General features: G+C 34.4%; 1 protein-coding gene across 1 annotated transcript in view; it reads right to left on the minus strand.

Annotated features, from left to right (window-relative positions):
- Positions 1-16,907, minus strand: part of ATRNL1 (attractin-like 1) — an 834,587-nt gene that overhangs the window by 354,464 nt on the left and 463,216 nt on the right. The window lies entirely within an intron of this gene.

The following is a 16,907-nucleotide window of genomic DNA, read 5'->3' on the forward strand; positions in this document are numbered from 1 at the left end:
GCAAAAATCACAGTTTGGGAAAAATTTTATAGTACACTATGACCTTGATAGCTTTCCAATACAGTACTTAAAGCTTGTTCTTATTATATTGGTGGTGATTTCTTGGTATTACAAAATGAAATGGGTCAATATTCAGAAGACCTGCACAACTTAGTGAATCAATATTTTCCAGAGGACCAATGCATGATGCTAGCAAATCTTGCATGGGTACAAAAATATGGAAATAAACTTCAAGAAATTACCACTTGTCAACTTTCAATAAAGTATAACAGAAAAATACCCACAACTATGTGTAAATACTTTAAAAATACTCCTCTCTTTTCTAACTATGTATCTGTGTGAGGCTGGATTTTCTTTATACACCTCAACCCAACGAACATATTAAAATAGATTAAATGTGAGAATCAGGTATGAGAATTTAGCTGACTTCTATTGAGCCAGGTATTAAAGAAACTTGTAAAGAGTGAAACAAAGCCACTCTTCTAGCTTGAAAAAAATATACAGTTACTTTTATAAAGAACATGTTATTTATTATAACAGATATGAGTTTTTCATTATTTTAAAACTGATTTTTACTTTGAGAGGTTGAGGCAGGTGGATCACGAGGTCAGCAAATTGGGTGAAACCCTGTCTCTACTAAAAATACAAAAAGTAGCCAGGCATGCTGGCATGTGCCTGTAGTACTGGCTACTCAGGAGGCTGAGGCAGGAGAATAGCTTCAGCCTGGGAGGTGGAGGTTGCAGTGAGCCGAGCTCACACTTCTGCACCCCAGCCAGGGTGACAGAGAGAGATTCCGTCACAAATAATAATAATTTTTTAAAATAAATAATGTAAAATGTTCTCAATTTAAATTTCCAAAATAGTAAATTTCTAAATTTCTAAATTTAAATTTCTGTATTTCTAAGGTAGTAAATATCTATAGTTATACCCTCAGACCAAACTGTCTGAGAGCTGATATACTGGATAAAGGAATATTGCTGTTAATATGCTGATGCTATTGCTTATTGCTTGCCTGGGCTTGCTCTCAGCCTGCTTCCCCATTTCTTCCTTCCTCACCTACCATGCAACAATTATATAACTATTCACCTCTAGTTAACTTGCCATGTTCAAATTAGGTCTATTGCTCTTATGTCTTACAATTTTTCAATAGTAGCTAAATATCTGGATTTGTATGTGAAGATTTTAAATTTTTAAAACACTGTTTAGGCCAAAAATAATCTATATATCACGAGTTTAGAAGTTCAGTTATATGAATACACCTCAATTTACTACAGAAATGAACAGCAATGTTGTTGAAAACATCTTAATCTAAAGAGTTCACATAGTGGCCCAGCACGGTGGCTCACGCCTGTAATCCCAGCACTTTGGGAGGCCGAGGTGGGCAGATCACCTGAGGTCCAGTCTGGCCAACATGGTGAAACCCTGTCTCTACTAAAAAACACAAAAATTAGCTGAGTGTGGTGGTGGGCGCCTGTAATGGAGAACTGCTTGACCCAGGATGCGGAGGTGTGAAGGTTGCAGCTGAGATCTCCACACTGCATGCCCTCCTGGGTGACAAGAGTGTTACTCCGTCTCAAAAAAGAAGAAGCTCGCATAAATGAAGTGTTTCATGTAATGTTTACAAAGTTTTTTCTAATATTTTATAATTAAAATTTCATCATGATTAACCCACATTTGTATTCAATTGACATTTTAATTCACACAACAGATAAATATTTAGTAAACCTAAAAATACAATTTTCTAAAATTGTGCCATCAACATAAACAGGTACATAGAAAGACATTACTGTATATTACATTTACTTCATTTCTCAACCTTTCATAAAACTAAGAATTTTGTGTAATTATGAATAAATTATAATTTGAACTAGTTTTTAAATTTACATATGAATATTTGTGTTACAGAACTTACATGATTCACTAGAGCCTCGAATCATTTTGGTACCACGGAAGAGAAGAACCAATTTCATTTCTCTACCAAGGAAAAAATTTTAGTAAACATAGAGAAAAATTATTACCTTACATTTAAAATAATTTAATGATGTAGCCTTTGGAGTAAATATAATCAAAATGTTTTACCAGACTATTTAAACTAGAAGAAACTCATTTAGGACTGACATATTTTGTTAAATGTGAGTTGTGAATACCAAAGGAAATTAACAATATAGTAAAGGATTTTTTTTTTACCTTTTTGGTTGTTCATACTTATTGGCAACCAAAATAAATAGGAAATAAATGTAACATTATAAATCAATTATTGTAGTAATAATAAATTTCACTTGATTTTAGGATACCAATAATTAGTCCTATTTGATAAAGATTGATGTCTCAGATTTATAAATAATATTTTTAAACTAATATTCCTAAAAATAAATGGATTTATTCCTATAAATAAATGCATTTATAACAATAAGTAATACTCATATGTTACCTTAAGGCTTAACAAAGTACATTTTCACACACAATCTTCCCATAGTCTACCATGTTAAATTAAATGTCAATTAATCTGACTGTCATGGGTTTCCAATACTATCCTAGCTCTATCTTTTAGCCAATTCTAACTAAACACCCCTTGAGCTCACTGATATTTGCCCATTTTCCCTACTGTAAGATGTCAGGTGAAATTACTAAGATAAAAGCACAAAGACCTTCCTTTCCATTTGTGACTACTTTAACTTGTTCATGATAATCCATGAATGTCATTGTGTTTACCGTAAGTTGAAAATTGTATGTAGTCACATATTTACTTAAATGATAATTTATGCCAACTGATTCAAATGAGAATAATGACTGAGCCGGCGTGGTGGCTCATGCCTGTAATCCCAGTCAGTATTTTGGGAGGCCGAGGCAGGTGGATCATTTGAGGTCAGGAGTTCAAGACCAGCCTTGACAACCTGGTGAAACCCCGCATCTACTAAAAGTACAAAAATTAGCTGGGTGTAGTGGCAGGCGCCTGTAATTCTAGCTACTCAGGAGGCTGAGGCAGGAGAATCACTTGAACCCAGGAGGCGGAGGTTGCAGTGAGCCAAGATCATGTCATTACACTCCTGCTTGGGTGACAAGAGCAAAACTCAGTCTCAAAAAAAAAAAAAAAAAAGAATAATGACATAATTCGGAGGTAACATTTCCAAACACCAACATAATATACATACAAACCATTATGTAACTTTTACTAATAACACTTATTATAGCTCATACCTGTTTTCTAGTTACAAAACCATGGAGATGAAAACTTGGAACATACCTTTAAAAGTTGTTATCTTTTGACCTGAGATGAAGTAGTTATCACTGGTGATTGTCTGATATATTAGTGAAATTATCAGCCAATTCAAGTAATTTCACAATAAATATAATGACATTTTGATTTTAAGTTCTAATGATTAATCACTAATGTTTCATTATAATTAATCCTAACCTTTCAAATTGAGACCAAATTGTAACATTTCAAGTGAAGAATAATCGATCTATAAAATACTGAGTCATAAATATAAAAAACTGAACAACTGTCATGTTGCTATTTTCATGCATAAAAGGATTCAAATGAATCAAATATTATTGTGCACTCAGATCTTAAAAGGAAAAGATAATAAACAGATCCAGCCACTCAAAGTAAGTGTGAGTGTAATATATGAGCAAACAAGGAAATGAAAATCCCTGTTTTTCTTTTTGCACAACAATTAAGCTCTTAACTACTGCCTTAATACATTTAACATATTAAGAGAAAAATGTAAATGGAAAATAAATTACCAAACTCGAAGTGAAAGCACAACAGCTTTTAATAACTATTTTCACTAGTTAGTATATAATATTACAAATTTCATGGCAGTCTATACTCAAAGTAGAAATATAATTCATGTGTGCTTGATATTTTCCAGTTGAAAACTAGTAATTTTATATAGATTATATCAGTGTCTCACACTTGACCCCTTTTAAAGCTAAAGAGAAGTAAGGAAAAAGGGAAGGAAGGAAGAATATGAAGGAAGAAAGGAAGCGGGGGAGGAAGGAAAAAAATTCAAATACCCAAAGTAACCCATAGAAGACTTTAATTAAAATGTCAGAACAGCTACCATTTTGGACAGGCCTGTTATTGGAAGGAGACTTAGTGGATCTTCCATGGTGCCAGTAAGTTTCTATTGATTCACATGAATGTTTATGGATGATGGTTACACAGAAGTGTCCATTCTGTGAAAATTCATCAAGCTATATATTTCTGATTTGTTTATTGTTCTGTATGCAAATTATACCTCAATGTTTATCTAATGAAAAATTTATGACTAGAGACTTGAAAAGAAGGCTCAAGAAGGATGTCATGTACCTCTAAGAGCTCTGTTTGACTTGGAGCCACAAACCACCTGCTGATCTCTTTAGAGACTCAGAGAATTTAGTTGAAATAGTGTTACTGCCCTGGTGCAGTGGCTCACACCTGTAATTCCAGCACTTTGGGAGGACAAGGCAGGCGGATCAGTTGAAGTCAGGAGTTTAAGACCAGCCTGGCCAACATGAGGAAACCTTGTCTCCATGAAATATACAAAAATTAGCCAGGTGGTTGTGTACATCTGTAATCCCAGCTATTTGGTAGGCTGATACAGGAGAATCACTTGAACCCTGAAGGCGGAGGTTGCAGTGAGCCATGATCGTGCCACTGCACTCCAGCCTGGGTGAAAGAGTGAGACATAGTCTTAGAAAAACAAAACAAAACAAAAAACAAGTATTAGTGAAGAATTATTTTCTTATCCTAGAGTTCCTCATTAGGATATGCAAATTAAGACCCACCCATAGTCACACTATACCTAACTCAAATTTTGAGTTCTTGAGCAAGTTTATTAAAGCAAAGATGAAATTTCCCAGATTAAAAAAGGAAAGCTCATAAAATCTGCTTAAATTTAGCTTAAAAACACATCAATTATATAATCTGTAATATGTGAGAAATATAAAATATTAGGTAATGATTTATAATATAGAAGTCACCTATGATACCATGCATATCTATGTATAATTACAGTACTTAGAATTCTTGAAGTATTATTGCTTTCGGATATCAAAGAATAATTAAGTGTTTCTCCCTCTTCCAAGAAGAATTCTAGATCACTCATAGGTATACGAAAGTATAGTTTTATCTCTTCTGAATCAATAACAGAAATATGAATTATGTCACAGCTGATAGAAATAGATCAAATAAAAAGATATCTGAAATTTTACTGACGTATTAATATGTTTTAGAGTTTATTTTCTAGCAAGGTATGAAAACCCATCTCTCTTGGGTCATTTAAATAGATTAAATAAAGTATATATATTTGGAAGAAAATAATTGTATGCTACCTGTAGAAAAAATAAGATAATTAAATTTTCATTTTAAAACAGGATAATGATAGTAAGTATAAGCAAAATTTTTATTTAAACAACAAAACTACCCATTTGACAACCATCTCAGAATTATTACAAGGAAGTGTCTACATCAATTTTGTTTCAATGCAAATTTTAGATATAATTGTTCAATTATATCATTAAAAATGAGAGGAATTGAGAATGTTTATGATACAGTTTTAACTGAAAAAATACTATAATATCCACACATACAATGATCTCAACAATGTATTATGAGGTACATAATCTAAGTGTAGGCATTTGTGGTAAAGTGATAAAATAAGAGTCCAATTTCATTCTTCTCCATCTGGGCATACAGTTTTCTCAGTACCAACTAGTGAAGAGACTGTCCTTTCCCCCATTGTGTGTTCTTGTCACCTTTGCCAAAGATCAGTTGACCATAGATGTGCAGATTTACTTATGGGATCTCTATTCTGTTCCATTGGTCTATAATTCTGCTTTTATGCCAATATCATGCTGTTTTAATTATTGTAGCTTTGTATAGATTTTGGAATTAGGATGTGAGATGCCTCAGCTTTGCTCTTTTTGCTCAAGATCGCTTTGGCTATTTAGCATCTTTTGTGGTGATTAGGTCATGAGGTCCCTGGCCCCATAAATGAATTGATGTTGATATCAAGGGAGTGGGCTAGTTGCCATGAGAGTGGGCTTATTATAAAAGGAAGTTCAGCCCCTTCTGGCTCCCTTACTCTTGCATTATTTTGCCCTTCTGCCTTCTGCCATGGGATGATGCAGCAATAAAGCCCTTGCTAGATGCATGCCCCTCAACCTTGAACTTTTCAGGCTCTAGAATTCTAAGAAATACATTTCTACTCATTACAAATTACCCAGTCTGCGTTATAGTGACACAAAATGGACTTAGATAGATAGATAGATAGATAGATAGATAAGAAAGAGTGATAGAGACAAACAGAGAAATCAAGAACTGGCATTCCCTAAAAAGAATTGCAAGTAGGCACATGTGGCTGACTATAATCAAATATATAGAGTTTCAACAACAAAAGCAATTATGTTTTGAGGAAGCTGTGCTGTTAAAAGTGCCACCATCCTGAATAAATAGAAACTGATTGCTAGAGAAAGAAAACAGATGATTTGTAGTATTATTTGGCAATAAAATGTACATGGATGAATGTTGAAAATATTATACCAAGTGAATAATGCTAGTTATAAAGGACCACATATTATATGAGTTCACTAACATGAAATGTCCAGAATAGGCAAACCCATAGAGGCAAAAAGTAGAGGTGGCTACCTAGGACTTAGCGGGATGGATTAAGGTAGATGGGTGGGTCTGCTAATGGTTACGTTGTTTCTTTTTAGGATGATGAAAATGTTCTGAAACTGTAGTGACAGTTGTAGAGTTGTAGAACTTTGTGACTATAGTAAAAGCTGCTGAATCGTACACTAAATGAATAAAATGTATGGTATATAAATTATATTTTAAGAAACACCATCATTGGCAATCTCTTGTTTGTTTCAACTTTTAGATACAGGAGATACGTGTGCAGGATTGTTACATGGATATATTGAACAACGCTAAGGTTTGGGGTATACTGATCCCATCATCCAGGTAGTGAGCATAGTACCCAACAGTTTTTCAAACCTTGCCTCTCCATCCCTCACTCCACCCCTGGTAGTCCCCAGTATCTACTGTTGTCATCTTTATGACCTTGTGTATCAAATGTTTAGCTCCCACTTAGAAGTGAGACTATCCAGTATTTGGTTTCTGTTCCTGTGCTAATGAGCTTAGGAAAATGGCCACCAGCTACATACATGCTGCTGCAAAGGGTATGATTTTTTCTTTTTTATGGCTGCATAGTATTCCATGTTGTATATGTACTACATTTTCTTTATCTACTCTAATTTTGATGGGCACTTAGGTTGATACTATGTCTTTGCTATTGTGAATAGTACTGTGATGAAAATAAGAGTGCATGCGTCTTTTTGGTAGAACAATTTATTTTCTTTTGGATACATGTGCAGTAATGGGATATATACCCAATCATCAAATGGTAGTTACAAGTTATTTGAGTAATCAGCTACTTTCCATGTGGTTGAAATAATTGAGATTCCCACCAAAGTATATAAGCATTTTGGACCTTCTTTGGACCAATGTTATAGGTAGAAGAAAGGTTGAGAAAGCTACACAGTGTCAGGAGACAATGCTCCATGAATATTTCATGTTTCTGCATGGTCACAGCTTCCTGAACAAAAATTCCAAGTAACATGGGTTAAAAATGATTGAATAGCAAATAAGTCTTGTACAATAAAGATGGAAATTTCCAAGAAAATTTATGGACATCTCCCTCAGAGAGTTTTATTTACATTCCAGAGTGGTGAAGTAGAGATCTCTCCATCTTCTCCCCAGAGAGGACTTGCTTACCTTCTAGAGAAGGTTCCCTCTCTCTAGAGGGAGTACGTCCCTCTCTCTGGAGACAGTAGGGCCACATGTGCCAAGTACCCTATATAGGCTCCAAGAATCATGATTTCAGAGTTCCTCTCCTGTGTCATAAACCCCATTTTCTGTGCACGATATATCTGGTACTATGTTATCTTGTGGGAAACTGAGGTATAGGGAAGTGACACAGGTTACTTTGTGAGTAAAGAGTCTAGCTCCAACCCAGAGTCTCAAGATATTGCTAATATGTGTGTGTGTGTATTTTTGTGTATGTGTATTCATATATGCTAGTGTGTATATACAACATATGTATTAATATATACACGTATACGTGCATATCTTATATGTGCAAGTACAGTGGTACCTAGAACCTTTCATGGCTTCAGACTCTTTGCTCAGATCCAAAAAAGGCAGATTCTCAGATGCCCTGTTCAGATATAAGGAAGTGAGATAATTGAAACAGACGGATTTGAAAGAGGCCAGAGCCAAGAGTCATGAACTGTTAACTAGGGAGTTGTTCCCAGAAAACCTAAGCAAACATTTCCCACTCACACAGGAAGGGGGATGGTGAAACCTCTGACCAACGGAAGTTCAGAAATGCTAATATTCAGGGACTACTATATGCGTCCATCCTTCTATTTCCAATTGAAGTGTTTCTTATGATTATCTTCTTCTGTTTCCCCATTGAATGTTTTTTTTTTTTTTTTTGAGACGGAGTCTCGCTCCGTCGCCCAGGCTGGAGTGCTGTGGTGCGATCTCGGCTCACTGCAAGCTCCGCCTCCCGGGTTCCCGCCATTCTCCTGCCTCAGCCTCCCGAGTAGCTGGGACTACAGGCGCCCGCCACCTCGCCCGGCTAGTTTTTTGTATTTATTAGTAGAGATGGGGTTTCACCATGTTAGCCAGGATGGTCTCGATCTCCTGACCTCGTGATCCGCCCGTCTTGGCCTCCCAAAGTGCTGGGATTACAGGCTTGAGCCACCGCGCCTGGCCCCCCATTGAATGTTGAATGTGGTGAGTGAGGAGCCAGATAACTTGCATTTTTACTTCAAGACTATTAAGATTGGACAATTAGATGAGATTTTGAGTTTCTTCCTGGAGGAGGCAGGTGGGAAGTGACTATATTCTATATACAAAAGGAAGGGAAGTATGTATGATAAAATAGACTGTAGTAGATTTATTAATATTCATAAATATTCCTCTTCCCTTCCTCCATTCCATAGTAGTAGTATGTTTTCTTCATATATTTACTTACTGGACAAGCAATGGACCTAGAACACAAATAATAAAGAGCACAAGCAGAAAAAAATATTAAACATGTACCAGAGGAAACAATAACTAGACAACCAAAGGTTAATACACAGAAAGAAAGCAAACTGCTAAAGAAAAGAACTTTTAAGATGATGATTAAAAACAGGGTGACACTAAAGATTCAAGCCTCTTCAACATGAAGAACAAAAGTTAAGTCATGTGCTTAATAAGCCTACACATCTTGTTAGGCTATGTATTCGTTTAAAATTAGTCTCTGCATCTCTATCTGAAAGAAGCACTCAGACCTTTTAAATTTCTGTGGCCTATGGCAGTAAATGATCGTTATTTGTTAACGATCAGGCTCTACAATTCAGATTTATTCTTAAGGCTGGAGGAGTCAATGCTTTTAATGTAACTAACACTACATTGTATTATTTTGCAGCAGTATATTTTGCATTGTGAATCTGACAATGCTAAAACAAACTGCTATATTAAAGCTAACTTACAGAGAACCATCACAAAGCTGTGTCAGATAGAATTCAGTTTCACACAGAAAATAATAAACAAGAGTAATGAAGATGCCCTCTCACCAGCGGAACTGTCTGACAAAACTGGTACTAACCATGAAGAGCTCCTGACCTTTCTTGTGGAAGACTAACGGTAACCTATCGTTAATAACCAATTTGACATTTCTCATCCAAAAGACTTTTGGAAAAAAATATGTGTTATATAAATAATTTTAAATCAATCTAATTCAAAGTTACAATCAAAATTAATGAGATTTGCTAAATTTTTGTCAAAAATTATCGCTAAAAAGACAGACATAACTGTGTATCATGATCTAGGCCAAGGAAATATATTATCCTAACACTCAAACAGTAAAGGGGTGAGGGAAATTTTATTTGTGTTTTTGGAAGCATTTGAAAGTAGACTTTATACACTGAGAATTTAAGCTTTATGAGGTCTGGAACTCTAACACAATTATTGTCATAGGAACAGATATCAAAATATAGTTCCTATAACAATTTAATGTGTTTTCTTCATTAAGTAAGTGAGAATCCAACGACAAAGCAAGGATAATTATAAAATACTGTGAATAAATATAATATTTTCCATACTGATATAGTAAGCCCTAGGAACTTTTTGACCAAGATTATTGATCAAAGAGTAATTAATTTTAAATAGGTTATTTAAATATTCCTCCAGTTTTATATAAGTAATAACCATTGCACATAATCCCCTGAAATTATTGGCAGAAGTTAGTTTATTTTTTTTTGTTTTTTTTTTTGTTTGTTTTTTTGAGACGGAGTCTCGCTTTCTTGCCCAGGCTGGAGTGGTGCGACTTTGGCTCACTGCAAGCTCTGCCTCCCGGGTTCATGCCATTCTCCTGCCTCAGCCTCCGGACTAGCTGGGACTACAGGCACCCGCCACCATGCCCGGCTAATTTTTTGTATTTTTAGTAGAGACGGGGTTTCACCGTGTTAGCCAGGATTGTCTCAATCCACTCACCTTGTGATCCGCCTGCCTTGGCCTCCCAAAGTGCTGGGACTACAGGCGTGAGCCACCGCGCCCAGCCTAGTTTATGTTTTATAGATCATAAGTTTGCTAATAATATTCAAAAATATCTTAATATGTTATAGTCAAAGTCTAATTATATCCTAAATTATTATTTCTTTCCAGTATCTACCATAACAAATTATTGAGATATGCATTTTTATTATATTTCTTATCAAATCTCTGTATCTTATCCTATTTGCCATTCTCACAACCACTACTGATCAATATAGTACCAGCTGGAATGATAGCCATAACTTATTTAGCACTGAAAATTCAGTCTAATCCTCTGAAAAAAACGCTAAACATGAAAAATGCAACAACTGCAAGGAAATTACTTATACTTGTTTTATATCTACCATTCTGTTCCAAGGACGTTTGCAGTGGTAATATCTGCAAGATGGAAGAACAGGAAGCTCTTGATTTTCCCTCCTTCCATAGATGCACCAAATAAATATCTACACATTGGTCAATCCTTCTAGGAGAAAACCAGAAACTAGTTGAGAGACTTCTACACACTGGGAAAATAAGAATATACCCACATCAATACAGGTAGGAAAATCTGGGACACACTCACACACAAACCCTACCTGGGGATAGTTAGTACCTTACGATTGGGAAGGAACCCCAAACTGCCAGCTTTTCCGTGAGTAGTAAAGGGCTTAAACCACACATACAGCACCCCAATTTTTGTTGTTTCTCCCAAAGGGTTTGGTTCTTAAAACACTTAGCTTTGAAAGCAGAAAGAACTCTGCATTCATAAGTCTTCCTAGGCCACAGAATACTGTGGAAGGCCATCTTACTAAATTTGTGGCTTTTGACAGAGGAACACAGATACTGCCATTCTGTGGTCTCTCAGGAATGGACTTGGGAGAACAATGCTCTGACCTCTCTATCTGCCAATTGTCTAAGCTCCAGATTGTGTCCCCCACTGGTTGAGACCAACAGAAGCTGCAGGGCAAAAGAGGCTCATTGATGTAGTCCACAGATAAATCACCATCCATGGCACAGAGCTGAGGTCACAGTTGGAGGTACGAGAGGGATGGGAAGGGAGGATGGTCTAGAATGGTTCTGGAGAGCCAAACTGATCCTACATATTGGGTTTAACATTTTCCATCCTTTCATTTTCAACAGTACTGTCTCTTTATGTTTTAGGGGTGTTATAGTAAAAAAAAAAAAAAGAGGCAAATTTCCATTTATTACCCAGTCTGATAGTCCCTGTGTAACCTAGTGAATTTGCATTTATCATGTTTATATTATGCTTGAATTTGCTTTTCATTTCTTAATCCTTTCTCTGTTTTTTTTTTTCATTTCATTTGAATTAATAAATTCATCTCCTTTCTCCATTACTACTTCTATTCTATTTCTTTTCTCTACTGGTTTGGAAGATAAACTTTGTTATTTTATTGGTTAAAATGGATATTTTTTACATCTACTTTAAAAGTTTAGTGTCAGTAGTTTCTTTACATACCTTCCAAACTTTGTAAGAATGGAAGACCTGTTTACTTTGGATCAATCTCTCTCCTGACTTACATCTGATTATTATCCACTACTTTAACTATATCCTTTTTACAATAGTTTGAAATTATCATACATACACACATATATATTTTAATTTATATATATCAAACTAGACTTTTCATATTTAATTTTTAAATTTCTATGAGTTGTAATGCATGTGATTTTTGAATGGGTGCACTTCCAATAGCTATGCCTCTAGGTCAGAGTGTGTAGTTCAAATGAGATGCAGGAATTTCCCACAGATCCTCTTCCTGGCTTAGTGCAGAGTGAGTAAGGGGTAAACTCCTGTCCTCAGCTTCTCCCTGAGAATACACATCTAACATGCCAACTTTTCCAGATGCATCTCAAGGGACTGGCTTCTATCTTGTTTGTCTTGGGGCACTGACAAAACCTGGCACATATTAATCGGAGATCACTAAAAAAAAAGATAGAGATTAAGATAAGCATAAAAGTTGGGACACCTAGAATCTCTTGCTGAATTGATTAGTGAGGTACATCTCTTACAAGACACTAGTCCAATAACACAGGGAGAGACAGTTGTCTTAGCGAACGTGCAGAAACCAACACAGAGTGTCAATAAAAGTGAAGAAACAAAGAAATATGCTCCAAATAAAAAACCAAGAGAAATCTCCAGAAACCAGCCTTAATGAAATAAAGCTATATGATTTACCCAAGAAAAAATTCAAAGAAACAGTCATAAGGGTGTTCACACAAAGGTCAGGAAAACAATGCATGACAACCCGAGAATTTCAACAAAATGATAGAAAATATTAAAATGCACCAAACAGAAATCACAGAGTTGAAGATTACAATGACTGAATTGAAAAAATCAATAGAGGAATCTATTGATCAGCAAAACTGAAGACAGGTCATTGGAAATTAATGTAAGTAGAAAATAATGAAAAACACTGAAAACAGCTTATGGGAAACAATTATTTAAATTATAGGAGGATGAGAAGGAGAAAAAAAAGAAAAAGGGACAAAAAGAGTATTCAAAGAAATAATGTCTAAAAACTTTCCAAACCAGGGAAATAAAACAGAAATCCAGATTCAGGAAACCTAAGGCACACCAAATAATATGAATCCAAAGAGTTCCACACTGAAACATATTGTAATTGATTTGACAAAAGTTAGAGACAGAGAGAATTTTGAAAGCAGTGAGAGAAAAAAGGCTTGTTACTCAGGAAATGCCATCAGATTATCAGTTGATTTTTCAGTAGAAACATTGCAGGCCAGAAGGGAGCAGAATAATATATTCAAAATGCTAAAAGAAACAAATTGGCAACTAAGAATTCTATACCCAGCAAACCAGCCTTTCAAAAACAAAGGGAAGACAAAGACTTCCACAGACACACAAAAGCTGAGGGAGTTTATCACCACTAGACATGTCTTATGAGAAATGCTGTAGGAAGTCACTGGAGTTGAAACAGCACGATGCTGAACAGCAACATGAATGAACACCAAAGTATGAAACTTATTAGCAAAGGTAAACATATAGGAACAGAAAGAATATTGTATTACTGTAAGAGTGGTAGATAGATATATGGTAATTTGCTATAAAAGGTAAAAGAGAAAAGTTTCAAATACAACTATAACTAAATTGGGTGAATGGTTCTACAATATAAGTAGTTGTAAATTGTGATATCAGCAGTGTATAATGTGAGGAAAAGTAAAAGCAGTGAATTCTGGCATGCAAGTGAAGTTAAGTTGTTATCAGCTAAGCACAGACTGTTATAACTACTAGATATTTAAGCCCCTTAATAACCACAAAGAAAATACCTATAAAAGTTACACAAAAGAAAAAGGAACTGCAATTAAAACCTAGGAATATAAACAATAAAACAAAAAAGAGGCAGGAAGTAAGAAAAAGAGGAACAAAAGAACCACAACACACACAAAAAAAAACAGTCAACAAAATGACAATAGTAAATCATTCCTTGTTAATTATCACTTTAAATATAAATGGTTTAAGCTACCCAATAAAAAGATATAGACTGGCCGTATGAATTTTAAAATCCAAAATTCAACTATATTCATCTATAAGACACTCACTTTTGATTCAAGAACATACACTGGCTGAAAGTGAAGGGATGGAAAAAGACATTTCATGCAAATGGAAACCAAAAGAAAGCAGGGAAGCTAAGGTAATATCTGACAATAGATTCTAAGTCACAAACTGTAGCAAGTGACAAAGAAGGTCAATGATAATTACAGAAAGTCAATATAATTATAGAAGGTCAATATAATAATAAAGAGATTATTCCATCAAGAAGACATATTATACACATATATGCATCTTAGATCAGAGAATATAAACATACAAAGCAAACATTAACAACTTAAGAGAGAAATAGATAGCAATAATGATAGAGAACTTTGATACTACACTTTCAATAATGGATAGATCATCCAGATGAAAATTCAATAAAGGAACATTAAACTTAAGCTATACCTTAGACTTCATCAACATATATAGGACATTCTATTCAACAGTAATGGAATACATATTCCTCTTAAGTACACATGTAACAGTCTCTAGGATAGATCACGTTAGACCACAAAACAATTATTAACAAATTTAAGAAGATCAAAATCATATCAAGAATCTTTACTGACAACAATGGTATGAAAATAGAAATCAATGAGAGCAGAAAAATGGAAAATTCACAAATATGTGTAAATGAAACCAAACGCTTCTGAAAATGCAGTCAAGAAAAAAACTCAAAAGTATCTTGAGACAAATGAAAATGGAAATACAACATAAGAAAATTTATAGGACGCAGCAAAAGCAATCTAACAAGAAAGCTTAAAGTGAAAAACGTCTACTTTAAAACAGAAGAAAGATCTCAAACAACACACCTCACCTCAAGAAACTAGAAAAAGAACAAATTGAACCAAAAGTTAGCAAAATGAAGAAACTAATAAAGACCAGCATAGGAATCAAAGAGAAAAGAGAAAAACTACAGAAAATATTTACAAAACTAAAAATTTTTTGAAAATATAAACAAAACCAATAAACCCTCAGCTAGAAGAAGAAAGAGAGAAGAGGACATTAAAATTAGATATGAAAGAGGAAACATTATAAGAGATACCTCAGAAACAAAAAAGGATCATAAGGAATATTATGAACAATTACTTGCCAAAAATTGGATAATCTAGAGGAAATCAATTCCTGGAAACATACAACATATAAAGACTGAAGAGAGAAGAAACAGCCTGAAAAGACCAATGACAAAAAAAGTGATTGAAGTGGTAATCGAAATCCTCCTAACAACAACAAAAGCCAAATGAATTTACAGCAGAATTCTGCCAATTATTAAAAGAAGGATTAATATCAGTAATTCCTAAACACCTCCAAAAAATGAAAATAGAGGGAATACCTCCAAACTCATTTTATGAAACCAGTATCACCTTCACATCAAAGCTGACAGAGACATCACGAGAAAAGAAAACTATACGCCAATGTCGCTGCTGAACATAGATGCAAAAATCTGAACAAAATATTGGCAAGCCAAATACAACAACACATCAAAAAGATTATTCACCATGACTAAGTGGAATTTATTCTTGGGAAGCAAGTTTGCTTTAACATACATGAATCAATACATGTGACATACCACATTAAAGGATGAAAGATAAAAACAACAGGATCAAGTCAAAGATACAATAAAAGCATTTGACAAAGTCAATATCTGTTCATGATTTTTTTAAATCTTAAAAAATTAGGTACAGAAGGAAATGTCTTGAGCATAATAAAGGTCATTGATGAAAAGCTCAAAACTAATATCATAATCAATGGGAAAAAACTGAAAGCTTTGCCTCTAATATATGGTACAATGTAAGGATTTCCACTGTCTCTGCTTCTATTAAACATAGTACTGATAGTACTAGCAGGAGCAATCAGACAAGAAAAAGAAATTAAGGGTATCAAAATTGAAAAGGAAGAATAAAATTATAACTGCTTGTAGACTGATCATGATTATACATGTAAAATACCCTATAAGACTACACACACACACGCACACACACACACACACACACACACACATAACCTGTTAGAACTAACAAAACTAACAAATTCAGTAAAGTAGTAGGGTACAAAATTAATATGGTAAGATCAGTTGCATTTCTTTATATCAACAATGATCTATTAGATACACAATTAAGAAAACAATTCCACTTATAATGTCATCAAAAAGAATAAACTACTTAGGAATAAATTTAACCAAGAAAGTAAAAGATCTGAACAATAAAAACTATAAAATATTGATTAAAGAAACTGAATAATAAATGGAAAGTTCTGTGTTAATGGATTAAAGAATTAATATTGTCAAAGTATCCATACTACCCAAAGAGCTCTGCAGATTCAACAGAATCCCTATTAAAATTCCAATGATATTTTTTATAGAAATAGAATAAACAATATCAAAGTTTGACTAGAACCACAGACTCTAAATAGCCAAAACAATCTTAGAAAGAGAAACAAAGTTGGAAACATACCACTTTCTGATTTCAAATTATATTATGAAACCATAGTGATTAAATATTATGATACTGGCATTAAAACACACAGACCAATGGAACCAAAAAGAGAGCTTCACAAAAAAATCCGAGCACATATAACAAGTTATTTTCCAGAAGGCCACCAAGAGGACACAATAGGGAATGGATACTCTCTTCCATAAATGGTGGTGGGAAAACTGAATGTCAACATGCAAAGAAATGAAAGTGACCATTATCTTACAGCATTCACAAAAATCAACTTAAAATGAATTAAAGACCTAAACACAAGACCTCAAACTGA

This window comes from Colobus angolensis, unplaced genomic scaffold (genome assembly GCF_000951035.1).
Source record: "Colobus angolensis palliatus isolate OR3802 unplaced genomic scaffold, Cang.pa_1.0 Scaffold75, whole genome shotgun sequence".
In the NCBI taxonomy this organism is placed as follows: Eukaryota; Metazoa; Chordata; class Mammalia; order Primates; family Cercopithecidae; genus Colobus; species Colobus angolensis.